Source organism: Sarcophilus harrisii, chromosome 3, assembly GCF_902635505.1.
Source record: "Sarcophilus harrisii chromosome 3, mSarHar1.11, whole genome shotgun sequence".
NCBI classification, from domain to species: Eukaryota; Metazoa; Chordata; class Mammalia; order Dasyuromorphia; family Dasyuridae; genus Sarcophilus; species Sarcophilus harrisii.
In genome coordinates this window covers 64,706,374-64,733,979 of record NC_045428.1, presented here as the reverse complement: position 1 = coordinate 64,733,979, position 27,606 = coordinate 64,706,374, and positions in this window count along the sequence as shown.

Sequence of the window (27,606 nt, the reverse complement as noted above, 5' to 3'; positions counted from 1 at the left end):
CACCCTTACTTTGACTTCTCCAAAAACATTACTTCTTAAAATCTTGAAAGAGTTGGAGCTCTTCTGGACCAGTTGGTTTGCTTTGTTCCATTACTCCATGAGAGACCATATGGAGTAGTGGGTCCAGAGTTGATTTGAAACCAGATATATCTTAGTTCAAATCCTACTTCTCATGTAAACTAGCTGTGTAACTGTCGGCACATCACCTTAACGTCCCAGTGTTCTAAGCATCTTTCAGAAACTGTTAAGTTGCAGAAAAGGGGCTGACCTACATTGGAAGATAGAATTTCCTCATGCACGAGTCCCCAGGTCAAATGCCGATTCTAATTGTATCAAGAATAACACATTATGATTCCACGTGTCCTTTTAAACACTTACAGTAAAAGCATAATGTAAGGAGGGGGATTCCTGGAGTAGAAGACATAAGATTAGGATGAGGGTTATGGCAGGCAATAGCAATAGTGATCATCAGTTTCAGATCAATCTATATAGATGATGCTACCCATTTCTAGGTAAACTGATCATTCTACCCTGCCACTCCATTGACTTCAAATGATTTTATCAGAAAGATCTTTACTTAAAATCTGCTTCCACAGCCCCCTGGAAATGCTGTATCATGAGCATTTGGGATAATTTCATATTTCATAACCCAGTTTAACTCACATCCATGAGGTCAACTGGAATGCCTACTGGATTTAATTAGGCTAGGAGAGGCAGCTGCCAGCAACACATTTCATATGGAACAGGGACTCAGAGAGGAGAGAAATGAAATGTGAATCATTTTTTACCAGGGATGAGGGGCTGAATGAGTGTTGTAGATCCATAAAATTGAGAAACAGTCCCTGTAACAAGACAGAATTTGGAAGATTTGCAGGTCCCACTGTATGCACAAAAAAATTTGAGGGAGTTGGTCATGATTTTCCAAATTAGCATGTAGAGCACCAATAAAGACAATTGTTTTGGGATTTTCTATCTATCTGTATCTGTGTCTGGACATCAGCACCTATGAAAACAATATTTTCTTCCTCCTTTTCCTCCTCCTCCTCCTTCTTCTTTCTTTCTTCTTCTAAGAAAAGAAATAAAACCTCTTAGATTGAGCCTGACTTCTTTCCTTCTGATTTTCTCTCTTCCTCCCTTCTTTCCTTCCATCCTTTCCTTCCTTTCGTCTTATCTTTCCAAAGCATTCAAATCAAACAGTGCATCCCCCTGACTCCAGATAAAACATACCTAAACTAATTCAGATAGAGGAGAATCTTCCCCATTATCTAACTTTTCCAGGGTATAAAAACAATCACTTTAAAAAAGTCATTTTATATATAAAACTTAATCTACCACAGAAGCAATCTATATCTTCTTGTATTGCTAACAGTTGAGATAGATAACAGTGGACTGCCATCTTCTATTAAATGTCCTCCAGTGAAAACCCTCTCAGGTCAGTTATCCTAGTTCCTTTTTCCCTTTTCTCTTAGGGCTAATTTCCTAGCCTCCCTCTTTCATTTCTATATTTCAGTAAAGAAGTTGAATGAGGACTCTCTCTTTCCTTTCTCTCATACTCCCAAAATCCTAGTTGGTTCCCTATGAGCAAAACCATTCACAAGTCCACAAAGATTCTATCGGTTCCAAAGAACTTACCTTTCCATGATTTTTGAATATAAAGGCTGAGTAGACAGCTAGGCAGACTCAACTACCCAGACTCTAAAGACAAGACCGTGATGCTCAGAGGAAGAAAAATGAATTACTTCTAATTTCCAATTCGTGTGTGTTGCCTTCACACAGGATCAGCACTTTGCCTGGGCACACATCACACCGCCCCTGCCTTTCCATCCCAGGTCATTAGCAGTTGACCCCTTGATTTTTCATTACTGAAACCAAAGACCTCCAGAGACAAATAAAATTCTCCACACAGGGCAAAGTTATTGAAGCGAAAAATAATAAACTTTCATGAGTGTGTTTCAATTTTCACTTGTGTTTATGGCCAAAGGTGTTTTTTATTTTAATAATCATTGCTGGAACTAGAGCAAGCCACATGCTGTGTATTTGGTAAAGAGAAGAGGGGTGGGGGGAAGAATAGAGAACACAAAGAAGAGTTCTCACTTGTGTTCTGTGTCACTTGGGGCAGTCAATTTCTCAACAGCTCAGCTTTAATCCCTTCCAGTTTGCAATCCCACCCTTTAAATGTTAATAATATGGAATAGTACATCATGAATTCTGGATCCTTTGCCTTGACAGCTAACACTGAGCTCCTTGCAATCATTACAAGAAAGAAAGTTTATTGTCTTTTTAGGGACTCATCAATATTATTTGGCACCATTTCAGGTTGAAGACTCTGTAACATGGAAGGAATTTGGAGGAGGCAAGTGGCTTCCAGTCGGACACCAACTTGACCAATGTTTTTGACTCACTTGCATCTGGCAGATACTGCTTTCTGTTTTCTTTTAAATGTCAGGAAAGGTTAAGAAGACTTCAAAATTTGAAAGAGATTTCCTAGACTTCTGAGGTTGGGGCCCTGCAACAGAACGGATGGGTGTTTCTTTTCCTTTTCCTTTTGAATTTTGAAAAGGGGTCTTCTTCTTAGCTTCACACCAAAGACAGAGAGTTTGCAAGAAAGAGAGTTCTGTGGATCTAAGGAGTTTCTTTGGAGGAGCATAACCCTTAGAATGCCTAAAGGAAATAAATTCTATGCCCATTCCTTTCTCATTTGGCTTAACTTGCATTTTTAAATTGCTTTTATGTTGAAGGAGGAGGAGGAGGAGGAGGAGGAAGAGGAGAAAGAGGAGGAGGAAAGAGAAAGAAAGAAAGAAAGAAAGAAAGAAAGAAAGAAAGAAAGAAAGAAAGAAAGAAAGAAAGAAAGAAAGGAAGGAAGGAAGGAAGGAAGGAAGGAAGGAAGGAAGGAAGGAAGGAAGGAGGAAGACGAGATTTCCCAGTATCTGGATATATTATTTCCTATGGATCTTACCTAGACCTAGGAATCATTGAGGACTTGAGTTTCACTAGTTCACATGCAATCTGGTATTAAAATCTTCTGAGCCTCCATTTCCTCATCTATAAAGTAGGATAATACTTGTACTATTTAATTCATAAGGTTGGTGTAATGAAAAGATTTTATAAAATTTAACTAGTATTATTATACTTGTTGTTATTTTTATTCAAAAGAATGTTAAATTCATTATTTCTGGGGTTTCATTAATATATCTGGGGTTTCACTAATATATCTGAACACAATACTAATCTGTAAGGTTTTATATTCCTGAGTGTTTAAAAAAAAAGAAAGAAAAGAAAGAAAAGAAGGTAAAAGAAAAGAAAAAAGAAAAAGAAAAAAATGAAATAAATATATCCAGAAGTTCTTGGAAAAGCCATTGTGGTCATAAAGTTTCCCTAAAGATGCAGGCTCTTTGGCCTTGATCTTCTCATCCTCCATGGATAACTTAGTAGAATTTGGTGCCCTGCCAGATTCTGGCACAATATTCTGTGTTACAGTTGAAAACCCCCTAAGGTGTTTCATTGTAATGCAATGCAAGCATTACAAACACAATATCCTAGAGGATACAATGGGGGAGATGAGAAGAGAGAAAGAGAATTTCCTCTCCATCTCACTAAATTGACTAGATAGCAACTTTTGACCTTTGAAAGATCCAAACATCAAGGATTGCCATCAGTTTTGCTAAGAGTGTCCACCAGAGCCAGTCCCCCAATCCGGAACCCCGAGTAGCAGTGTTCAGGTAATCAACAATTAAATGCCTACAAAGTGCCAAAGTATTTGTTAAGTGAGAGTTAGTAATACAACTCCAATGAAAAAAGCCATCTCTTCTCACAAGAAGTTTACATTCTGATTGGGAAGATATTTAACAGCAAGCAAGCAGTTATTAAGTACTTACCATGTGTTAAAGTCTGGGAAAACAAAGACATTAATGAATTTAATCACTCCTTAGGGACTTAACATTTAAAAAAATAAAAATTCCCTGGAAGTAGGTACTTAATTAATTTTTATCTCATAAATGAATGAATGATTCCCAGTTGCCCTAGTCTACCTCCAAAATCTTTGTTTATCATCCATAAAAACCCTAATCTTTTCTTTTTGGATCCCCAGAAGAAATGAAGTTGAATCTTTAGGAACAGAGGGAGGTATGTGTTCCTTCTTATTGGCCACGGATCAATTCTACAGACAAGATTTTGGCCTGGATTATTCTTTGAATGCCCAGTCTTCCAAATTTCCAAATCCAGAGTGCTATCATTGGACAGGTCACAGAGTGTTCAGAGTATAGCAATTTTCCCGAGCAACCCTACAATAACAAACATGTGCGCAGTCATGCTGTCACGCCTCCTGGGGTGTGGCCTCCAGCCATCCGGATCTGAGGAGCTCAGGGCATCTGGATACAAAGGGAGCCCATTTTGTTGGAAGGAAATGGAACTTGACCCTCTAAATAATGCCCTGGAATTTCCGACCTGGTTATGGAAAACTTGGATGAGCCAGACTTGGAAAGGGTAGGCTTCTGGCTCTGGGAAGCTCTCACAAGTCCTGGATTCTTCAACAGCTCAGCAAACCTGAGTCCCACACAGATTCCGGTTCTTATATTATATTCCCCTGGTGGTCTGCAGAGCACAAAAAGAATGGCTTTCAAGTGAGAATTTGCTTCTGCGGCCCAAGTTTCCAACTAACTCAAAGAACTGGGTCATTAATGTGTATTTCCCTTGACAAACAATAGCTTAGCTGACTGGGGAAAGGCATCTGAGGAACTTGGAAAAGCCTGAAAAGGGAATCAAATTAGAGGTTAGATAAAACTCTTCAGCCAGGTGCTGCCATCTCCACTTACCATAAACAACTGAGATTCTGAAAGTGTTGAAAAATATCTTGATACCCTCCATCTGAGGGGAGAAGTGACTTGTGAGCACATTTTGAGCACCCAGGATACCTGGTATAGAGATGGATTTATTCAGTGCCAGGAAGGGAGAGGCACTTACTGATCCTCTGAATCCCTGTAAAGTTGAAAAAGTAAAATATTAAAATTTGCCCTGGGAAGTGATGCTATTAAAATTCATTACATATCACTAGGTAGCTTTCCAAAAGTGGACCCTTCACCCAGCCTGTAGCTTAGACAACCCCTGACCCAGACAATAACAAGGACTCTCTCTTGTTCTAAAGTAATTTTTTACCATCATATTCATCTTGATAATCTAGCATTTGTGGGAAGCCTATAACACACAAGATATGGTCCTGAACAAATCAACTATGATGTATTTCAGAAAGCACTAGATGAAAAGCCCAAAAAATACCCCCCTAGTCTTTTCTCTTCCAATAAATAACTGTTTGACCTTCACCAAGAATTTTTTGCTTCTATGGCACTCAGTTCATCTGTAAGACGAGGGAGTTGAATTAGGTCATATCTAAAGTGCCTCCCAAGTTTACAAATCTATTATTCTAGGCCAAAGTCCTGATTATCTGTCCTTGAAGGGTTTATAGTCTTAGGGAAGGAATTTCTAGGATTTCCCTCAGCCATGAGTTCCTGCATCTTCCATGCTGCCAATAAGAAGAATTGGAATTTTTGCTTCCTAATATCAGGTTTTACTCAGCTAAGTTACTAGCATTTCTGTGTCTTGCTTCTCTCTTTTTCAAAGTGGGATTTAAGGGTAGATTATTGATGGATTTGATGAATGCTTCACGAGGGTAAGGGAAAGGCTTCTTTAGAATCATAGATTTAGAACTCTGTAAATCCCAGGTCATCTAGTCCCCTCCCTACTCCTATTTTATAAATGAGAAAATACAGGAAAGGGACTTGGCCAAAGTCACAGCAATAGTTATCATTAGAAAACTTTGAACTTGAGTTTCCTGACTCTACTATGAAGAAAGAGAAAATTTAATAATAATTTTTAAGCGTAGAAAGATTCATCGGTGAATAAAAAAAGGAAATTATGAAGGGTGAACCATTATCTTTGATTTCTTCTACCTTTGTTCTTGGGATATATTGGGTATTTGAACTTCTGGTGTGAGGATTACTGTTTATCCACCTTTGGTGTCTAAGCTGCTACCTAACTCTTACCTGAGATTCCAAGAAACTGTAGCATGCCCAGTGGTCATACCCTGTTAAAACCATCTTAGCAGATGGTCTGGACTAGAGTAAGGGTAATCATTGGGTTTCAAATTATCAGTGAGTTAGAGGAGTGTCTACTTTAAGAATGTGAGACTTACCTTTGTAGAATGGGCAGATGAGAACAATTTGTCCCAACAATGGTCGTGAAGATGACTGAAGCAGGAACTGTGGAGCACTGAGAGCTTAGTCAGACATCAAAGATTCCAAGATCATCCAATGAACCCCAAGCCATATCTGGTCATTCTGCCTTTTGTCTTGCTACTAGACTTTGATGATTCTGGAAGATAAAATGAGGCTGATGACTTTGTGCAATTCTGGGTCCTTTCAACCCAATTCACTCCCAAGACATCACCCATGATGTTATTAATGATCTTTGAAGATGAAGAACGAACAACAATCTTCCTTTTTTTCATCATTCCTTGGCGCCTTATAAACTTCAATACTAGCAACATGGAGAAATTAGGGATTCCTAAAATATATTCCTCAACCTATGAAGTTGATTCCATAAAGGAGTGAATCACATAAAGTCCCTTAATGTCAGGCTTTGGGTCTGACAGTGCCCTCAATTTGCTCTATTCAGAGCTGGGTAGAAGCAAAATTATAAATAAAGTGAGGTCTTAATTATTCTTCCCTCTTCTTTCTCCCATCCTTCTTTGGCATACCATTTCTATGACCAATATCCCTTTTTAGCTTCTCTTCTTCAATCTATCAAACTGCTGTCAGTTAACCCAGCGAAGGAAAAGATTGAATAAGCTAATTCATACTATGCTGTAAATGAGAAGCAGTCATCCTTGGGACCCTCTCCTAGAAAGATTTGCACTGTTAAAAAGTAAAAGACATTTAAAAAAAAAAAAAAAAGCCTGTGATAGTAAGGAGAACATCAGTATTCTGGAAATATCAGTAGTCTTAGAATTAGAATATCTAAGTTTGAGAATTCTCTTTCACTATTAATTATGTGACCTTGAACCAAAGGAAGGCAGATGCTCCCCTAACTGATTCTATACACAGATACACATACATTGTAAACTCTTATTTTCTTTTTCACTTACCTCATCTCTTACTAAAGTAAATCAGGTAGAGCTCCTTCTAACCATCCTTCTGTTACTTATTTTTCCTTTTAAAGACTGACCTTGGTGTTCATTGTACGCTGAGTTTACCTGGATACAAACAGTGGTAGGAGATATGGTATATGAGAAGTTCTATCTGTGCTACAAGGTCATTGCTGTGTCCAGCCTTGGGTCTCCCACACCCTCCTAGACCTGATTCCATTAATATATTGGCCCTGAGTAGTCAGGGGTCCATGGTCACCATTTTTACCAGGTCCCCCCATCACTCCCAAGTCACTCAATAGTCTAAAGTGTAAGGAACCTTCTGAATCATATGAGCTTGGCCATCTAAGGCTAAACCAAGTATCTCTTGACTTGAAGTTCCAGGTAGCATTGAAGAGGAAATATTTCCCATGGAGGGTAGTGATCTCTGACATTCTCCCCAATCCTGGTGTGGCCTCCTTTGGCACCGGGACAAAGGGACCCTCCCTGTGGTGGGGTTACCTCCTTCCTAGGTCTTATTCCTTTGATTCTCATACCTGGATGTGGCTAAGGGATTTTAGGAAATGGTGATTTGGAAACAAACCTTGAAAAAACAGATAAAACAGCTGGTCCCAGAGCCAAAGAAAACTCCACTGCTTCTGAGAATCCAGCAGTTTGTTGGCATTGGGGCCCTACCTGCTCCAGCCCACAAACCACATCCTCCACACAGATGCACATGTACACACAGGCACGAACACACACACACACACACACACACACACACACACACACAAACACACACATGCACGAACTGCTCAGGAATCGGGCTCCCAAACCTGAGCAATGCCCCACATCTCTGCACCTGGAAGAATCCTGTCCTCTCGGTTTTTTCAGCCATCTTTACAAGATAGAAATTGGATCAGTAGATTGTTACTTACTTCAGGGAGTTGTGTAGAGAATATTCTAAACATCCCAAATACCCTAGAACAGGGGTCCTCAAACTACAGCCCATGGGCCAGATGCAGCATCTGAGGACGTTTATCCCTCTCATCCAGGGCTATGACGTTTCTTTATTTAAAGGCCCACAAAACAAAGGTTTTGTTTTTACTATAGCCCGGCCCTCCAACAGTCTGAGGGACAGTGAACTGGCCCCCTATTTAAAAAGTTTGAGGACCCCTACCCTAGAAACTTGCATGAATAGATATTCTAATGATTATCATTATTTTTATCTTACTCCTTTAGAATAGAATTCACAAACAGACCATATGAGTGGACTTAGTATAGGTCTGTTAAAGAATCCCAAGGTATATGATGAGAGCAGTGAATGAGGTCTGAGCTACAGGCAGAAACCAGACACTGTTTTAGCTCTGATTGCGGGTTTGGGTTTGAATGCCCCAAGCAATATGGCATAATGAAATGAGCATCTGATTGGGAATCAAGAAACCTGGGTTTGACTCTTAGCTCCATTATTTTCTAAGTGATTTTAATTTACTCATTTATCATTCCTAGACTTTAATTTCCTTATCTATAAAACAAGATTGGGATGGACTAGCTGAATGAACCCCAAGTTACCTTCTGGTTTTGTTATTCTGTGTTTCTAACACGTTGATGATTTATCATCATTTAGCATCACCAAACCCCCAAACGTGGAGCAGGGAGCCTCCTTCAGTCCAATGTGAAGAAAGGAGGTTAAAGCAGAAAGATCAACATCTATTTGAGGAAGTGGTTGAGCTGATAAGAGAATTTAAATTAAAGAATTTGGAGGAAAGAAACAAAATACCAAAATGGAACCCTCTTAATAAATATAAAGAACATGAAGTCTGTAGGCAGACATTAGCTGGAGGTTGGATGTACCTGCTTCCAGGGGCAGGGCCATGCTCTGCATGGGAAGGGACTTGTGCCTGTTACTAATAGGTCTCAGGAGCCACTTACTCATGCTGCTCAAGAAAAAACAAACATTTTTTATCTACTTTTGTTTCCCTTTATTCCAACAGGAAAGAAAAGAACTCCTGTTTACTCTTATGTAACTGGACTAACAAAGCCCAACTCTCTAAATCACACAGTTCCATTCTATATTCCCAGTGTCTCAGAAATGGGAGGAACTTTCACAAGGTGGATAGAACAATTTGTTATTTTGCAGATAACCACTCAGTAACTTCTGGTCACTCTCTGTCCATGAAAAGTGGCTCATTTAGTTGAACAGCCAACAGGTATTTATTAAGCACCTATTATATACCAGGTTCAGTATCTGGAATTGAGGCTATAAAAACAAAGAACCTGCACACTAAGACCTCACTAGAATGTTGCCTTCAAGATGGAGTCCTCATGGAATCCCCTATTAAAAGATAGCATCTTATAACAAAGTTCTCTGCACATTTTAGTAACTTAATCCCTTTGGAGGGAATCTAAAAAAGAATCAACTCATGCCCAATTCTTTTTTTTTTTTATGTTATGTAGTAAATAAAGTGAAGTTTATATTCAGGAGTTTTAGATCAGTAGATGACTAACTAGGTCTTAAAAGCTTTGTATTTCCTTAGAAATACAAGTACAGTCTTGGTTACTATCTTATATTCCTTGAATCTGAGTAATGTGGAATTTAAATAATGGAGACTGAAGAAGCTAGGTGACAGAGGAAATAAAGGACAAACACAGAAGTCAGGAAGACCTGAGTTCAATCTGGCTTCAGAAAATTGATAGTTACTAGCTGTGTGACTTTGGACAAATCACTTAACTTTTTAGTTGTTGTAGTAGTAGTAATAGAAGTAGTAGTAGTAGTAGTAATAATAGAAGTAGTAGTAGTAGTAGTAATAGTAGTAGTAGTAGTAGAAGAAGAAGAAGAAGAAGTAGTAGTAGTAGTAGTAGTAGTAGTAGAAGTAGTAGTAGTAGTAGTAGTAGTAGTAATAGTAGTAGTAGTAGAAGTAGTAGTAGTAGTAGTAGTAATAGTAGTAGTAGTAGTAGTAGTAGTAGTAATAGTAGTAGTAGTAGTAGTAGTAGTAGTAGTAAAGACATTGGAGATCTCCCAGTGATCACAGCACCTATTCTAATAAATACCAGTGTTTATCTAAAATTCTTTAACTTCCTTTTGGCAAAATAAAGGCTCATAAATCCAGGCTCACTCTCAGTAGAGAGAAAACAGCTTCTATTCTGAGACCAGAACTCATCTTGCTATCTACTGAACCCTAGGTGGAAACTCTTACTTTCTGCCATCTACCTTATCCTACTTTGTCCTACCTTAGCTGATTTCTCAAGAATTTGACTTCTTTTCTACATGACAATGCAATAAACTTGATTCTCCTCCATTGTATACCATTACTAGAACCTGTGCTTCATGCCCACCTAAGTGTAGTGTCAACCTCAAATACAAATGTATCCCTGCTGCCTTTTGACATCTCAAGGTTAGACCGTTAACCAATTGGACTCCAGTTCTACCTTCCCTGGCTAGTTTTGTCTCATTCTTGCCTGCATGTCAATATAATGGTTTCTCATAAATATTTCCATTCAATGACTCTGGTACTTCATACACATATAAATAAAACTCCCATCCAATCTTTCTTCATGTCAAGATGAGAATGTCTTCCTCTAACCCCTCACCATAATAGCCTCATTAAGAACCACCTTCCTACGCAGAATTTGACTAGATTGGGTGATGTCTTTGTGTGTACTCTCTGGGGCAGGTTTGACTCTACAATCTCATGAATGACTCCAATTGTTCAGCAAGAGCTTATGAGACAAAGAAGATCAAGGTTTAAGACAAGAGATATAGAATTATTTTCCACACCCTGTGGTATTAGAAAATTGTGACCTGAGAATCAGACCTGGCCTCTTACATTAACTAGCCCTACAACTTTGGGGACTTTACTTGACTTCCTGAGTCTTATTTTTGTCACCTTTAAAATGAAAAGGTAGCACTAGATGATTTTTAAAATCCCCACCATATCTGAAATTATGACTCCATGAATATTGTCAGGTGAAGGTCAATTCTACCAAAAGCAGGGAATTTTGGGAATCCTATCTAGTAAGACAGAAAACTTCTTCAGGGAAAGATAACTGTCTTATCTAAATTTTATAGCTTCCCCAGTTCCTAGTACAGTAGAATATACTTGATATTCCACCGTTGTATATACTATTAGTAGAACCTGTGTCCTAAGCTCACCTAAAAGTAGTGTCAAACTCAAATAAGCAGACACTAAAAAATTTTATTGATTCATTGATTTTATTGGCAGTGACTTCTAGAGTTCAACTTGTGTCTCTGACAAAAAGGCAGAATTACTCCAACCAACCCAAAGAGAATAATGTGAAAGTTGGGTGATCTCTACTTCATACTTAATTTAATACTTGGGATATCTGTAATTTCCTCACTGTGAATATTATTTCTACTGAACCAGAATATTTAACACATAGTAGATGGTTTTCAAGAGTTGTTCTGGTTGAACAGTTCATTGATCTGCAGCCCACCTGGTATTCAGGCTTTCCAAACTTAGCTAGTTTAGTCTTTGAACAATAGCTATTCAGTTGATCCTTGGGGCCAAACAACTTCTTAATTTAGCAGCACCTGTCAGACCTTATATTCTGACAATGTTTTGTTTTGTTCTATTTGAAAATTCACAGTCTTCTCTGTGTCTTTATGGAACTGGTGAAATTTCAAAGACCAGTTTCTCTTTCTAAAAGGGGCTAATAATAATCCTATTCAGGAAAATAGTTATAAAAATTCTTTGAACTTTTTGAAAGAAGAGCCCTAATCGATTCCACGTCTTTGTGGTTCTTTTCCTGCCAAATTTGGAATTTCTCCAAACAGATACTAGTTTTAAAAAGAGTTAAAAGAGAAATCAGCAAAAAAAAAAAAAAAAAAAAAAAAATGCAAACAAATCAGCATGCTTTGCTTTGGGAAATGTGACTGCATTTCAATGTCAAGGACAAGAAATACTCTCTGGATAGCATGTGTTAAGTGTACAGAATGCTATTTATCTTGACTTTCTTGGAGGTGAGCTCTTAAATACTAGTTTCTGGTCTCTCTGGACCAAGTTTTATTTTTTCTCTTCCCAAACTTCCTCACCCTCCACCAACTCCATCTGTCATTTAGGTTGACCTTCATGGATATTCACTTAAAGAGCAGGCTTTCTGGGAAGGTGAGAGAAGCAGCAGCAGGATTTCGGGAACTCTATATACCTCTCACCTTAAGAAGAACAAGGGTCTATGGTGGTCAGAAAGGCAAAGTTTGCAAAATAAGTTATTCCAAGGAAATTGCTGTGATCATTTTACTGCCTCTGGAAGCAGGAGTGGTCTACTCTGTACTTCCCTATCTTCACAATGCTGCTCCTAACTGGCCTATATCCTGACTTCTCCTAGGACAAATAGTACTTGGTGCATTTAATGAGCACATTTAAGGAGCCAATCTGGCCTTCTTGCTTTTCCTCACACCCAGTGCTTTATCTCCCATTTCACGTCTCTGCTCCTGCCTTTCCTCACCTCAACCTATTAAAGTCTCCCTCCAGTACCACCTTCTATGACAGGGTTCCCTGGTCCATCCTTCCCCCCCAGATGAACTGACATTTAGTTTGTATGTATTTCATATAAAATATGTGTATGTTGTATGTATTTCATATAGAATATAAGCACATATATCTCATATATTTGTGAGAGGAAAGATAGTAGTCGATAGGGAGCTGGTCTTGAAAACAGCAGGAATTACCTCTGATACATTCTGATTGTGAAATCCTAGAAAACTCATCTAATTCCTCAGTGTTCTGGTCATCTCTGTAAGACTGTAACCTGCAGAGAAAATGCCAACAGGCATCAGTAAAATAAGTTCCCATATCTGGAAATTCTCTATTCCAGTGGTGTCAAATTAAAATAGAAATGGAGCTAAGCTAAAATCTCTATCACTCATATTGACTTAGAACACTATATATTTACATCATCTATGTTCCATAGTATTGGTATTTATTTTGTTAAGTATTTCCAATTACATTTTAATCCACTTGACCAGGTTTGTTTAATACCTCTACCTTATACCAATGAAACCTCAGACCAATAGTAATGGTAATTAATAATAAAAATAAATAGAAGAGAGATATCATATTTATACAATATTTTACAAATATGAGCTCATTTGATTCTCATAATGACCCTGGGAGATACGTATTTTTATAATCTCCATTTTATAGTTGAGGAAACTGAGGCAGACAGGAGTAAAGGGACTTGCTGAGGATCATACCACTACTAAGTTTCTCAGCTAGGATTTGAACTTATATTTTCTTAATTATGAAAGCAGAAATGCTTTTACTTTTGTTTTTGTAACTCCAGTATCTGACCCAATATTTAGCAGGGAGTCAGCACTTTTGTTTTTGTCCAACTGTTTCAGTCATGTCTGACTGTTCATGACCCTATTTGGGGTTTTCTTGCCAAAGATACTGGAGTGATTTGCCATTTCCTTCTCTAGCTGATTTTACAGATGAAGAAACTAAGGCAAACAAGTGATGTTACTTGCCCAGGGTTCCATAGCTCATAAGTATCTGAGGCAGAATTTGAACTCAAAAAGATGTTTTCTTGACTCCAGGACAAGTGTTCTATGCACTATGACACTACCTAGCTGCCCCATGGTAGGTCCTTAATACATGGTTTATTAATAGATAATACTCTCTTAAAGAACCAAATTGACTAATCAATTAGTATGTCATCAGGTCCATTCCGATAGCCTCCTCTTGAGTCTTTTTATTAACCGTAGGAATGCTCCTATCAGCAACTTTACTTCATGTCAATAGCATGAGAGCTGGAAGCTATTCTAAGCTCTTCATCTGGTCTAACTTCTTCATTTTACAGATGAGGGAACTGAGGCCCAAAGTCACAGAAATATCATTAAGCAGCAGATTCAGGTTTTTAATGCAAGACCTCTGACTCCAAATCTTTCCTATCTCATTATCCCTATTTCTGTGATTCACCCTCTAGGTTTTCCCAAGTCAATGTCTTCCTTTGATCTTATTCATACATTTTCTCAAGTCCCCTTTTCCATCCTGTGGAGTTACCTACCACTATGCTAGAGGAGGTCATAGCCCATTAATATAGAAAACTCTAAAACTCAAAGTCCTGCAGCAAGTGAGTGAGCATTTTAGAATCTGACCTTGTAGAGGCATTGAGATGTCACATAGTCCCAAACCCTTGCCTCTCTGGGAGGAAATATGTATAGGAAGAAGAGGAAATGAAAAATACTGTCACAGGAAGCCTTAACAGTTTGAGACCTAAAACTTGGGGATTGTGTTCAGTGATTTAGGTGCTGGAGAGTTTGGGTGGTCTCAACTAGTATTCCCTAGGGTTTGGTTTTTGGGCGTTTTTTGGCCCATTTTCATAATTGTTTTCCCACTTTCCTTTATGCCAATAGAGAAGACAACCCATAGCCTCTTTTGGCCACCTTTCAGAGGCCTTAACAACTCCCACTCTACCCTTCGAATCAGAGAAAATAAGCAAAGGACTCACTGTCCTTTCCCTGTCCTCCATCAGCAACTCATAAATCGTCAGTGAGAATTTGTGTGTGTGTGAATTAAGGCTTCCAAATAATTAATGCTAAGCTCCATTTGTGCTATTGAAAATCCAAATGTCATACTGTTGAAAAGACCCAACCAAATAATTCTGTGTACCCTATAAAGTTAAAAATTAAATAAATAGAATCCAAGAGACCTGGATGACTGGCCTCTGTGTTGTTTTTAAAAAGCTTGGTTGGACTTTTTGGTGCTTGATTCAAATCCAGGAATACTGTGATCAAAGCACAAAAGTCCCTTTTGACATCATTAAGCCAAAGAGGCTTAATCCTTTCTTTCTCTCCTACTCCTTCTTCTCCTCTTCCTTCTTTTATTCCTTTTCTTTCTATTCCTGTTCCAACTATGTGGGATACACATGCTCCCAAATGTGAATGAAACAAACAAGGGGAGGAAAAAAAAAAAGAACAAAGACCAAGGGAAAGGAGACCTGGGCTCAGAAGTGATCCTACTGTGTGCTTTGTTCATGGATCTTCTGATAAGATATTTGTATGTGTGCCTGTGGATGTTGGCACCCAAAGTTGGGAGGAGAGTGAACGTAATACAGAGACAATTCCCCTTTAGTCTGGAAGGGACTTTATGTTTCCTAGAGTCTGAACCACTGATTTTACAAATGCTGAGACATTCAGAGAGGTAATTTAAGTGACTCATCCAAGATAAGATAAACCCCAGCTTTCATAGAAATTTACATCCAGTAAAGAGAATTCACTTTGTGTCCAGCCCAACTTTCAGTCTACAATCCCTCAGGCAATGCAAGAGGATTGCACCAAAGCTGGCAGGGTTTTGTTTGTTTTAATGGATCCCATTTCTGGAAACTATTCACCCCAGGATCTAAAAGAAAAAAGCCTAGGAATATAAAAGTCAGTAACTTAATTTGACAAATCTCCCATGTTTCCAGTGTACCACAGTATGTGTAGTACATAGTAGGAGCTTTTATTCAAGTGTTTTATCCAACTCTTCATAACCCCATTTTGGGTTTTCTTGGAAAAGATACTGGAGTAATTTGTCATTTCCTTCTTCAACTCATTTTACAGATGAAGAAATAACACAACTAATAAGTGCTCCAATTATTAGGGGGACTAGTCAGTTCCCAAAACCTCCAATTATAATAGGTATGACTATAAAGAAAATTATTACAAAAGCATGGGCAGTTACGATAACATTGTAGATCTGATCGTCACCGATAAGAGTACCTGGTTGGCCCAGTTCTGCTTGGATTAAGAGACTTAGAGCTGTACCAATTATGCCTGCTCAGGCACCAAATAGTAAATAAAGAGTTCCGATGTCTTTATGGTTTGTAGAGAAAAGTCATCGAGTAATGAACATAGGTAAAATGGCTGAGAATAAGCATTGAACTGTAAATTCAAAGACAGAGATAGAGTCTCTTTTTACCAGATTAATAAATTGAAGCCAAATGTTAAGGCGTTTAGCTGTTAACTAAGAAGTAGTGGGATAAAAACCCTCCAGTTTAGAGTCTGAGGCTGGATTTGAATTTAGGTCTTCCTGACTATCTACTAAGCCACATGTTTATCCCAAGTAGAGGCTTAATTGAATTAATTTTGTTTGTATCTTCTGTATTTCCAAGTTAGAAGACAATATCCTCCTAACTATATTAACTATGTTAAGCTTGGGGTTACAAGGACCCGGGTTCAAATGCTGCCTCTGACAATTAATGGTTTTGTGGCCATGGGTCAGTCATCGATTTTCAGGATTCTCAATTTGCTTATTTATAAAATGGGATTAATAATACTTACAATACCTACCCCAAAGGAAGTATGGCTTTGATGGAAAGAGAGAGCAGACTTTGGAATAAGAGAGATTCAAGTGTCTTCTCTGATATAAAATGACTCTGATGCTGGGCAAATCATTCAATCTCTAAGGATCTGGAAGAGCATAAGGTTCAGTCACTGCCATTTAAAGTGCATTTTATGTGCAACTATTAAAAAAATTTGTTCTGACCCATGATTCCATTGATATAGGGAATTCCTGGTGAGAAAAAATTTTTTGATTCATGAAGCTCAAGTGAAAAAAAAAGTATTTTATGCAAATTAAAACAACTCTGAGATACCACTACAAACCTCTCAGATTGGCTAACATGACAGGAAAAGACAAAGATGAATGTTGGAGGGGATGTGGGAAAACTGGGATACTAATACATTGTTGGTGGAATTGTGAATGGATCCAACCATTCTGGAAAGCAATTTGGAATTATGTTCAAAAAGTTATCAAACTGTGAATATCCTTTGAGCCAGCAGTGTTACTACTGGGCTTATATCCTAATTTTAAAGGAGGAAAAGGGACCCACATGTACAAAAATGTTTGTGGCAGCCCTTTCTGTAGTGGTTAGAAAGTGGTTATGGATACCCATAAGCTGAAGAAGGAATGAATAAGTTATGGTATATGAATGTTATGGAATATTATTGTTCTGTAAGAAATGATCAGGAGGATGATTTTAGAAAGACCTGGAGAGACTTACACAAATGGATACTGAGTGAAATGAGCAGAACCAGAATATCATTGTACACAACAACATCAATATTATACGATGGCCAATTCTGATGGATGAGACTCTTTCCAACAATGAGATGATTGATGCTAGTTCCAATGATCTTGTGATAAAGAGAGCCATCTACACCCAGAGAGAGGACTGTGGGAACTAAATGTGGATCACAACATAACATTCTCACTCTTTTTGTTGTTGTCTGCTTCCATTTTGTTTTCTTACTCATTTACTTTCTTTATTTTTAATCTGTTTTCTCTTATGCAGCAAGAGAATTGTATAAATATGTTTATACATATTGGATTTAACATATATTTTAATATGTTTAACATATATTGAATTGCTTGCCATTTAGGGGAGGGATTGGTGGGAAGAAAGAGAAAATCTGAAACACAAGGCTATGCAAGGGTCAATGTTGTCAAATTATCTGTGCATATGTTTTGAATATAAAAAGCTTTATAAAAAAAAAAGAAAGAAAGAAATATGGGACAGGAAAAAAAGAAAAAAAGTATTTCAAAGTCTTTTGCAAATTTAAAAACATTAGATAAATGCCTGTTAATAAGATTAAAAGTTCTAAAATTTTCAGAGGGGCATAGAAAAAGTGACACAGTTCCACTTCATAGCATGGTGGAGTATGAATGGGTAAAGTGAACAGGAGAGAAATCAGCAAAATGTTAATGTGGAATGCCACTAGGACACTGGCTCTGATTGAGAACTAAAATGATGTGCAATGTGCACAATGATGTGCAAATGTGTCCAATGTGCCAACAGCTGGTAGGGAGAGGACAGATAACATCAGTCATTAATTGAGAGCAAGGTGAAAGATGCTCCTTTCAGTCTCTTGCTGGATCCTCATCCATATCACACCTGTTAAGCATGGCTGTCCTCCAGGGTTCTGTCCTGGGTCCTCTTCTCACCTTCTGTACTATTCGCTATTCATCTCATCAGCAATCATGACTTCATGTCTATGGTGACAATTCTCTGTTCTAGTCACTGTCTCTGGAACTTCACTTTCCTCATCTTTAAAATGTGGGAATTGAAAATAGACAATTTCTAGATCACCGCAAACTCTAAAGGTTTTGTTTTTTTGCAGTGGACGGTAATAAGTGAACCCACTGAGACTTGAGAGTGAGGGATGGAACCCTATGGAGAAGGCATTGTGTGTGAGCTAGGAAAGGCATTTTACATATTGAAAGCTTCTGAGGTCTGTCTCAATCCTGAAATGCTGTTCAACAGAGAAGAGAGAGTTTAAAATAACAAGAAGCAAACAGCTCAGTATGTCAAGTCCTGCTGGAGATTTTATGAGCTTTGAGATTTCCCTCCTTTCCTGCCAAGGTTGGACATTGGGTTTGGAAAGAGCGGCATGGATGAAATTTGGGGAAGTTTCTTTGCTCTACAAGAGGATGGAGATTACACTGTCTCAGACCACTGGGTACAGACCCAGACCCACTGTACATGGACCTACAAGAGGTAGACCAAGTCAACCTCAATGGAAATGACAATAGTAGTAACTGTATCCTTTGGCTTTCTGGTAGATAAAAGAAAGGAAGAAAACAAGCATTTATTAAAAGCCCACTAAACTGTTCTGAGTGCATCAATTTATTGAATCCTCACAATAACTCTGGGGGGGGGGTAGATGCTATTATTCACTCAGTTGGGGAAACTGAGGCAGACAGAACTTAAGCCCAGGTTCATATGACTAGTAAATATCTGAAGCTGGATTTGAACTCAGGTCTTCTGGTCTTCAACCCCAGTGCTCTATTAATGATCACCTAACTATCCCAGGATCAATTCAACTCAAGTCATAACAATAGTATGCATTCATGGTCTAGTACTTTTCAAGATCACAGATATGTGTGGCAGTGGCAGGGCTGGAATCCATGAGAACTGGATTCATAGCTCAATACTCTTCTTGCTAGACCATCTTACATTTCTAATTTAATTCTATACATTTTTATTTAGTACCTACTATGTGTAAGACACTCTTCTAGAGGCTAAAGAAGATTAAAAAATGAATACAGCATAGCCCCTACCTTATAGAACTTATTACTCAAGCCCCCCAAATACCCTGATTCACACATTCTTAGTATATTCATTTCCCTCTGCAGGATAAAAATAATCCCATTGACTTTATCATTAAACTGTTGTCCTTGTAGCTTTAGTTTAGCTTCTGTGCAAGGAAACAGATAAGTAAAGAGCCTTTTCAATAACATGTTTTGTTTTCCAATTCATTTTAGTCACAAACACATTGAGGATATGGGGGTTGCCCTATTGAGTCAGATCCTCTAGATCATCCTGTCCAGAATTTTTCTATGAATATGGCATCAAGGAACATGTGGAAAAATAGATGTTTGATAGGTCAGCAGTTTTTGAAAAAAAGGTACAATCTCAACAGAAATGTCCAAAAGCTTACATGTCCAGGAATGGAAGAATGTAAATAGCTTTATAAGTAGAGGTGTTATTTTTCATCCTTTATTTTCAAAGAGGACCAATAATGGGCCATCAACAGGGATGTACTCTTAAAGCTAACTCATGGGAAAAAAACTTATTGTTAAAATTTAAATGCAAGCATTTATACTTTGAAAATCAGCAAATGTTACAAAATTAGGGCTTGATGTATCATGTTGTTGATTGTTTCATCATCAGAATAATGTATCTTGGAAAGTCCAATCTTGTAATGATGAATATTGGAGGGGATGTGGGAAAACTGGGACGCTGACACATTGTTGGTGGAACTGTAAAGTGATCCAGCCATTCTGGAGAGCAATTTGGAGTTACACTCAAAAAGTTATCAAACTGTGCATACCCTTTGATACAGCAGTGTTTCTACTGGACTTATATCCCAAAAAGATCTTAAAGGAAGGAAAGGGATCCACATGTGCAAAAATGTTTGTGGCAGCCCTCTTTGGAGTGGCAAGAAACTGGAAACAGTGGATGCCCATCAATTGGAGAATAACTGAATAAGTTATAGTATATGAATGTTATGGAATATTATTGTTCTGTAAGAAATGACCAACAGGATGATTTCAGAGAGGCCTGGAGAGACTTACAGGAACTGAAGTTGAGTGAAATGAGCAGAACCAGGAGGTCACTGTACATGGCAACAACAAGATTATATGACGATCAGTTCTGATGGACATGGCTCTCTTCAAGAATGAGATGATTCAAACCAGTTCCAATTGTTCAGTAATGAAGAGAGTCATCTACACCCAGAGAAAGGACTATGGGAAATGAGTGAGGACCACAACATAACTGTTTTCACTTTTTCTGTTATTGTTTGCTTGCATTTTTGTTTTCCTTCTAAGATTTTTTCTTTCTTGCTAGATCCAATTTTTCTTGTGCAGCAAGATAACTGGATAAATATGTATACATATATTGGATTTAACATAGATTTTAACATATTCAACATGTATTGGATTACCTGCCATCTAGGGGAGAGGGTGGGGGGAAGGAGGGGAAAATCTGGAATAGAAGGTTTTGCAAGGGTCAATGTTGAAAAATTACCCATGCATATATCTTGTAAATAAAAATCTACAGCAATAATATAAAAGAAAGTTCATTCTTGAAGTATGTTGTGGGGTATCTGTAGTCAACTATTTTCAAATATTTGATGGAAAATGGGGTTCAATCTAATTCAACCACCTTCTCTCCTCAGTCTTGATCCTCGCTGAATGAAGAGCCCCTATTCTTTGTTTCAACCTCATAAATCAGTTTTTCATCCCACAAACTGTTTTAGTTGCTTTTCTTTGAGCTTTCTTCTATAACAGATTATCTTTCTAAGTATTGCTGGACATATTGTTGGACAATATGAGTAATATTCCAACTGTGGGTGCACCATATTGAGGGTTTGGTTTTCCACTTTGTTTCTATAAAGCTGTAGCTCACAACTGCATGGGGGCCCAGATCTTTATTTTTTTTATCATTTTTTTTTCTGTCTATCCTCATCTTTTTTTCCCCCTGAGGCAATTGGAGTTAAGTGACTTGCCCAGAATCACACAGCTAGGAAATGTTAAGTGTCTGAGATCAGATTTGAACTCAGATCCTCCTGATTTCAGGAGTGGTGCTCTACCCACTGGACCACCTACCTGCCCTGGGCCCAGATCTTTAACTGGAAAGATGCTTAGAGATCACCTAGTTAAGGCCCTTAATTTGAATGAAGGAGCTTGGGCTCAAAGACTTTAAATGACCTTTCTAGAGTGACATAGATACAGAAAGTAAATAAAAAGAATTTGAATTCAGCTTTATGACTGTAGGGCCCATTTGCTTCCAAATGTCTCACCATGGATTTCACCTTCCAGGCCTCTCAATAAAAATGCTATTTTTACTTGCATCATCACCCAGGACTTTCCCTTTTTTAGGGGTGTTCTATACATGTAACTTCAATATCAGAATTTGGGTCATAGAAAGAGTACCAGGTTTAGAATCAAGAAGACTCATCTTCATGAGTTCTAATCTGTGCTCAGACATTTATTAACTATGTGATCCTGAGCAAGTTACTTAAGCCTGATTGCTTCCATTTCCTGTAAATTATCTGGAGAAGAAAATGGCAAACAACTTTGACTAAAACAACTAAACAAGAAAATGCAAGCATTCAACCCAATACAATACATCAAATATGGGGCAAGTTTTATTTTAGCTGAAAAAAAAATGCAAAGGACTCCTTCTTAGGGACTTGGACAGTCAGTGTAATTTCCAGTATTTCCAAGTATTGGTCTTCATAAAGGGACAAGGTCATGAACACTCCTGTGTCTTGTGATTCCCTGTTCCTCCTCACATCTCCAACTGGTAATGGTTCAGACTTTCTGAATCTCTAAACCTTCTGTTTCTTCACATAGAAAAACTTCCTTCCTCTGGGGAGAGATGAAAGGGAGGGAAGGGGAGGAAAATACTGTTCTTCCTCCACATCCTAGTCTTTATCTCCAGCTCTGACTCCCTGTTGGTCTGAGTCTACATCTGGTATTGGTTCATATAGTCTTGGAAGCCATATGACTCTTTAGTGACCATGTGGATACACCGGCCTCTCTCTAGGAAATTCAGTCTCTGTCTGTGTCTAGATTTTCTTCCATTTTTTTGTTTAAACTCTTTTTTAAAAGGTTAATTTAAAGACACGTCCCAGGTGTATAAACCAGCCACAATTTGGAGTCAGTGCCAAAATAAAGGTCTTATCAACAGGTCAACAAAAACTCAGGACAAGGGTAATGTATGTTATTTTCAGAATTCTGCCCTTGTCAAGGAGATTTAAGAGAGAAGAGTGGTTTAACTACTTCTTCTGAGGCATGAATAGACATGCTCACAACTTTTCTTGGATTCTCTGCAGATACCTTTAGCTGCCACATCCAGAAAAGTCCAGAATTATAGAACTACATTTAAAACAAACCCTAGAGGTCATACAGATAAATCCATTCACTTTACAGATGTGAAAGGTTAAGTGATTTGTTCAGGGGAAGTTACAAAGCTAGAACTAGAACTCAGAACTTATCTTAACTCAGCAGGAATTTATTGAGTTCCTAATAAAAAATAATTCCCATTCATACAGAAGTTTAAAGTTTATGATATGGTTTTCTTATAACAAAGCTGTGAGAATGGGTAATTCAAGAATTATTATGATTGTTTTACAGATGGAGAAACTAAGGCAAACAAAGGTTTACAATGACTTGTCCAGGATCACCCAGTTAAACACGAGTCTTGTGATTTCAAAGTTCATGTCTTCTACCACATTAGAGGAATCAAGCATTTTAAGATTTAAAAAGCATTTCCCAAAAACAACAGCCTATACTATGCACCATACTAGGTGTGCCTCCAAGGAATTCTCAATGACCCATTTTGTCAGTGAACCCATAGTTTAGAGTATTTTTTTAAAAAATAATTTACCTGACAGTTTTCCCAGTTTGGAGCTCAAAGCCCCTTTCCTGCCCATTTACAAATTCATGAGAATTTCCCACACCATATTCCTCTTAAGTCAGCACTTTTCACCATCCAGGAGAGCTCAATATCTTCTGCAGCTTTATCTTTTTTACATGTATACTTCTAGAACAGTTTTAAAAACTTTCAACAATCTTGAGCAAGCATCAATTAATACACAAGGCTTTGCCTTCACATTTCCTCCTCATTTTTAATCACCCTGCTCATAGTACAGATCACATTAATTACTGTTTTAGATGACAAGTCCCAAAAAATCTAAATTAAGTCTGATTCAATCCATCTGGTTATTACTGGTCACTGACCTACCCACATTAATAGTACTCTGATACTTTATACACTGTGTGTATCTGTGGTATATTTAATGGTGATGGGGTGGTCAAGGAGAAACCTGCTACCTTAGACCCCCAGCTCTCTGCCTCTGGGTTTTCAAAGGTCTTGTAACCCCTGTTAGTCTGACCAAGTGACCAAGTTATTCCTTTACAAGCGAAAGCTGATAGGTCTCCCTGCTCTGTCTCCCCCTATTAATATGTGCTGTGCTGTTGGAACGGGGCTGGTTAATATCCAGATGCGTGTGGGTTCAGTTGCGCCTTCTGGTCTCTATCCCCCTGTCTCTTTCCAAGGGTGGCGGTGTGTTTATTTTGCTGTGGTTATTTTGGATTTGGAGGCCCCAGCATTTATCCTGATACAATCAGTAACTATGTTTGAATTCGCTTTGCTGATTTAACTGCTGGCTTGCAACGGGTTTAAACACACAGTGCATTATAAAAGGTGTTTGGGGGTTTCCTAGGTGTTTTTAATCCAGGAGAAAATGGACCAAGGTCACCATGATCATTTTTCTTGTGGAGAGAATTACAGCAGAGAGCAAAACAGGTTAAAAGGTTCTTATCTCTGCTGTCAATCATCCCTCTCCATTCTTTATTGCCTTTTCTGGTTTTCATTAGCATGCTGACAACGTGTGATTACAGTCATTTTCATCCACACTCCAACTACTGTACCAATTCCAGCTCCGAGTTATAAAACCTAATGTAAACCTTCAAAGGGAGGCTACAGGATGTGACTTTCAGCTTGCAGCATTCTCCAGGACATTTCCACAAATCAAATCAGGAGGGGTCAGGACTCCTGGAAGTCAGAGACCAATCTATTTCCTCTCCAAAGAAAAATCAGGGACATCTCTGATGAAGTCCATCTAGCTTCCCTCTTTAGACACAACTAAAGTTGGGAGAAATTGGAACAGGTCAATTCATCCATCCTCCTGTCCCCCAGAACGACCACAACAATTCACCCCAGACAGAAGAAAACCTCTTCTGAAAAGACTCTTTCTTTTCAGACTGCCCCTAAGGCTTTTGTTCCCGTACACGCAATAGTGGTCTTATGATATAATTATTGGCTATCCAGAAAACCTTCCTCTGAGTTCACCATCCTTACTTCAATCCAAACCCATTTATTTAGGTTCTAAAGCATTAAAGTTGGAAGGACAAAGGAGATTGTTACCTAGATGGTCCAGAATCCTGATTTCATTCTTGGGAGCACTCTCCCCATTAATGCATTAATGTACATAATGTCTCTGGTCCAAAGGATCATAATAGAACCACAGGGCTGCCATTCTACTTGAGATGTTAGAAAAGATGGTTCACAGACATGAAAAGTTCAATAAACATATCTTAAAAGAAAGGATTTTATGTTCCTAACTTCTCAAGGCAAATGAGATGAAGTTTGCTCAACAAAGAAAGGTATGACTAGGCAAGAAATATTATGAAAACTCCTTCCTGGTGACCTGTTAGGGATATACTATAGAGATCATTTGTCTTCATGTGTGTATTTGACTAGATGATCACTGAGGACCTTTCTAATCCAGAGATTCTAGAATTCTGTGATCTTTATCAAGAATTCAGACACCTTCCTCTCTTCCATCCAGCTGATTGGATTAGGAATCATTGTTGTTGGAATTGTCTCAAAGAAAGGAACTAGTTTAATTTTGTGGAATCAACTGAGTGGATTAAAGTTAGTCCAGCTCTTCCCATTTTGACTATTGCTACTCCCCTTTCCTTTGAAGAATAATCCAATTGGATCCTAGCTAATGCTAAGGAAGTGAATGAACACAGAAAACATGGATAGAAAGTCATATAATCAAAATTTTTTAGATCAAGTCCCTATATCTTAGTGAGTAAACATGGTAAAAACACAGTTAACCACACATAGTCCATGTTTTCTGGAAGACCTGAATTTTTTTTAAAATAGCATTTTATTTTTTTCCAATTATTTGTTAAGAAAATTTTTAGCATTTATTTTTACAAGATTTGAGTTCCAAATTTTTCTCCCTTTCTTCCTTTCCCTCCCCTTTTCTAAAGATGGTAGACAATTTAATATACTTTTTATGTATGCTATCATGTAAAACATATTTCCATATTAGTAACAGTTGTGAAAAAAGAAACAGATCAAAAAGGGGAATAACTACAAGAAAAAAATAATGTTTCAATTTGCATTCAAAACCCATTAGTTATTTATCTATATATGGGAAGCATTTTCCTTCATGAGTACTTTGTTCTTGTCTTGAATCATTGTGATGCTGAGAGGAACTGAGTTATTCATAGTTGATCATCATATAATGTTGCTAATATTGTGTACAATGAATTCCTGGTTCTGCTCATTTTACTTTGCATCAGATTGTACCAGTCTTTCCAGGTTTTTCTAAAACCTGCCCATTCATTATTTCTCATTGCACAATAGTTTTCCAATAAATTCATATACCACAGCTAATTCTGTCATTTCCCAGCTGATGGGCATCCCCTCAATTTCCAATATTTTATCACCACAAAAGGAACTACTATAAATATTTTTGCAAAGTAGGTCCTTTTCCTTTTTTTATTATCTCTTTGGGAGACAAATCTATTATTGGATTAAAGGATATGCAGTTTAATTGCCCTTTAGGCATAGTTCCAAATTGCTCCTCAGAAAGGATGGATCAGGTCACAATTCTACCCACAGTGCTTTGGTGTCCCAATTTTCCCATATCAGCTGAACATTTATCACTTTTTTTGGTTATGTTTCCCATTCTGATGGGTGTGAAGTGAAATCTCTGAGCTATTTTAATTTGCATTTCTCTAATCAAAAGTAATTTAAAGCACTTCTTCACATTCCTATAGACACCTTTAATTTCTTCATCTGAATTTCCTCTCATAACCAGGAAATTTAGCAATTGAGAAATGGCTTATATTCTTATCAATTTGATTCAGTTCTCTTTATATTTGAGGATCAAGGCGTTTATCAGAGACACTATAAAGACTGTTTCCCAGCTTTCTGCTTTCCTTCTAATCTTGGTTGTATTGGTTTTGTTTGCATAAAAGCTTTTTAATTTAATATAATCAAAATTATCAATTTTGCAATTCATAATGTTCTTTATGTCTTGTTTTGTCATGAATTCTTCTCCTCTTCATAGATCTGACAGGTACAATATTCCTTGCTTTTCTAATTTGATTACAATGTCACTCTTTTTGTCTAAATCATGTACCTATTTTGATCTCATCTTCACAATGTGAAATGTTGATCTATATCTAGTTTGTGTCCCTTTTTTTTTTTTCAGTTTCCCCAGCAATTTTTGTCAATTAATCAGTTCTTATCCAAAAAAGTTGGGGAGCTTGGGTTTATCAAATATTACATTATCAAACATTACATTACTATGGTCATTGATTGTTGTGTTTTGTGTGCCAAATCTATTCCACCATCATTCTGTTTCTCAGTCAACACTAAATATCTTCAGTGATTATTACTTTATAATATAATGTGAGAGCTGATTATTTCTAGGTCCCTTAACTTCATTTTTTTTTCATTAATTCCCTTAATGTTCTTGACCTTTGTTCTTCCCGATGAATTTTATTGATTTTTTTTTTATCTCTATCAGATATATTTTCTGGTAATTTGATTGGTATGGCACTAAATGAATAAATAAGTTTAGACAGAATTTTCATTTTTGTTATATTGACTCAGCCTAACCATGAGCAATTGATATTTTTCCAATTATTTAGTTCTGACTTTATTTGTGTGTGAAAGTGTTTTATAATTGTGTTCATACAATTCCTGAGTTTGTCTTGACAGGTAGACTCCTAAATATTTTGTATTGTTTACAGTTATTTTATATGGAAATTCTCTACCTCTTGCTGATGGACTTTGTCATATATGATGATGACGATCTTATGTGGGTTCCTGAAACTTTGCTAATGTTGTTATTTCCAGGAATTTTTTAGTTGATGCTCTGTGGTTCTCTAAGTATACATGATTTCATCAACAAAGAGTGATAGTTTTGTTTCCTCAATGCCTATTCTAATTCCTTTTATTTCTTTTTCTTCTCTTGCTGTTAAAACTAACACTTCTAGTACTATGTTGAATAATGGTGGTAATAGTGGGCAAGAGTCCTATATTTAAACTAGGCACTTTCCATTCTGTACCCACCACCTCTGTCTCCCTGGCAGACTAAGAACCTAGAAACAGTCTAAATGTCATTGTAGAAAAACCACTCCAATACCAAGAGATTTCCACTCTTCCCC